Source organism: Solanum pennellii, chromosome 5 (assembly GCF_001406875.1).
Source record: "Solanum pennellii chromosome 5, SPENNV200".
Taxonomy (NCBI): domain Eukaryota; kingdom Viridiplantae; phylum Streptophyta; class Magnoliopsida; order Solanales; family Solanaceae; genus Solanum; species Solanum pennellii.
In genome coordinates, this window is record NC_028641.1 from 19298748 (window position 1) to 19301700 (window position 2953).

General features: G+C 22.8%; 1 long non-coding RNA gene across 1 annotated transcript; it reads right to left on the reverse strand.

Annotated features, from left to right (window-relative positions):
• Window positions 1-1550: 1550 nt before the first annotated feature.
• On the reverse strand, window positions 1551-2556 carry LOC114077227. The gene is made up of 2 exons (XR_003578269.1): window positions 2428-2556; window positions 1551-1796 (listed from the first exon to the last, which is right to left on the reverse strand). It is a non-coding gene; the product is annotated as an uncharacterized LOC114077227 (long non-coding RNA).
• Window positions 2557-2953: the final 397 nt, after the last annotated feature.

Genomic DNA, 2953 nt, shown 5'->3' on the forward strand with positions numbered 1-2953 from the left:
AAAAAATATTTCTAACCAAATATATTTATGTTTAGCTTAATTGTCCTCTACTTTAATCTTGTAATGCAAAATCTATCGACAAAGACTTCTTTGTATAATTATTTTTTACTTCTAATAAGAATGATACAAAATAAGATATATAAAAGAGAATAATTGATTTGTTTTTTTGCATGAAATTATAAGAGCAAGATCATTACTAAAAGTAAGACAAAAACAATTCTTGAAAACATTAAAATGTATTTGTAGATACGCTTAGCGGGGGGAGATAATCAAAATTATTATGAAGTTATTTTTAAATTTTAAATAAAATATGAATCATGAAAAATATAATAAAAATTAATTAAGAGAATTCATTTAAACATTTTGCTTAAATTAATAAAAAGCTTAAGACAAGCTAACTTGATTATGTTAAGATTTGATGCTAATTGTTACTGTTTTAAAAAAATATATAAAATAGTAAAAATACTAAAGACGAGCAAACTGCATTCTCTTAATTACGATGCTAATTGTTTGTGTTTTCTTAATAGAATTAAATAAGCAAAGACTAAAAAAAAAAGGGAGACTAAAAAATAGCGTTGAAATAAATTTTTTTTAAAAAAACTTAGAATTAGAGAAGAAATTTATCAAGGAAAAAATTAATACAGATAATCATTTCAAATATACTTATGACTTAACCATTCATCCTCAATTATAATTATTCTAAAAATTTACTTAACTTTTTCTCCTACACTTTAATTATAAAAAAAAATATTATTTATCGTTAATAATTATAAATATTCATATTATTTGTGAACAGTTTTTTATGTTTACTTTATTTAGAAAAAAATTCAAGAGTCTAATTATAAGTTTTTAGTAGATATATAAGTTTTTTTTTTTAATCTTAACATAAAACCTTTTATCATTCATCTATAATTGCTCATTTATTACTTATTTTATTATGCATTTTTAACAATAATATATTATTTTTATGTTAATTCTAAATCACTAAAAATTATTTTACCGAACAAAAATCATGTATCACCCATTTTCTTCCAAAAAATCAATATATAGAGAGAACTTTATATTTTAATATATAAATATTGAAGTACTTTTTTAAGTCTTCAAATTATAGGTAGCTTATCTATTACGAATAATTTTCATATTTCTAAGTCTGTTTTTGAATTTATTACTATTTTAATTCTTTTGATATTTTTAAAAAAATTTAAAAGGCTAAAAATCTCACTTTAAATTTTTAACAAAACATCAAAGTTAACCATATTTAATTTTGAGAACTTATTCAAATGGATAATGAAGTCATAAATTCTTAATTATATATTATAACTAACATAAATGAATAGGTACTATTCAACCAAAAAAAAGTATAGGTATTTGACCGTACAGGTATTTATTTTTTGATAAAATTGATTCATGAATTGAGTTAAAATTACAAAGCTAAATGATAAAATTTATTAACTAATCTATTTGAATTTGAAAATTAAATAAAAATGAAAACTTTTAGACACCGCGCATAGCGCGGCTAAGTTTACTAGTATAATAATATATGTCAAATCTTTTTAAGGATAAATCAAAACTTCATTAGATAAAAGAATAACTTTGCTGAATAAACTGCTACATAATGATTTAATGTGCATCAGACAAAATAGTTTAGCATAAGTATGATTAACAAAACTACAAATAAACCATTATTGTATTTTCAATTGTTTCACTATCATCGCAAACTATGTGAGGCATGTTTATACTTCAGAGATGCCTCACTATCACCAATTACTCGTGCACCAAGCTCTTGATCTTATTGCCTACAATAAAATACAAAATGAAACAAATAACCAATTCAAAATAAATACAAGGTTAAACCTATAAATACAAATTCAACAAAGATATAAATTGAATTTGATATTGAACACCAAAATACAACATACCACTTAAATTCATAATATATAATATAACAGAAAACTTAACTTATGTAATTAATAAAAAAGTGTAACTGCCCATTTAGATTCATAATACAATATAAAATAACCACTCATATTCTCTAAACATTTCAAAATATACTAAACCAAACATATTCAGAATACAAAATACAACATACCATTAGGATTAGAAATACAAAATACATCAGAACGCTCATTTTCTTTAATGAATACAATACAATAAACAACAAGAATACAAAAATGTAATCAGCCAATCAAATTCAGAATACAACAAACAACTATCATTTAGATTATATTATAAATACTAAATACAACATAACAAACGAATTCAGAATATAGAAAAACTTCATGTCACTCAAAAAATTGTGATTAATACAAAATCTAAGAAACCTCTAAGGAGATTCAAAATAAAAAAGATGATAAAACAAACTCAAATTGTATGAGTATACTTAAAGTTCTATGATTTTAAAATTGAATTTCATAATAATATACAAACCTTAATGGTATACCATTTGACACGCATATTGTTGAATAACTGAAAATATTTTTGACATAGAAAGTGACACCTAATTACAAGATGAGTGAAATGAGATATAAAAATCGTTGATGAATACAGATGGAATGAATACAAAAATAGACTACAATTTGGTAATTTAGGTTTTACATTATGAATTCAAATTTTTATTAAATTGTATAGGAATAATCGTGTCCACTCAAATTGTATCCGTATTTGAAACTTCACTATCGAATCAGACTTGTTTCAGTTTATTTCAAATTATAATCATTTGTAATTAGTAATCTATAAAGAAATACAAAACATGCAATTAATGAAATACAATAATATATGTTAAACTTTTTTAAAAATACATCAAAACTTCATAAGATTAAAATAATGACTCTGCGGAATAAACTACTATAAACAAATTAATATATATTAGACAAAACAGTCCAGAATCAAGCTGTCACGACCCAAAACTGAGCCGCGACTGGCACCCACACTTACCCTCCTATGTGAGCGAACC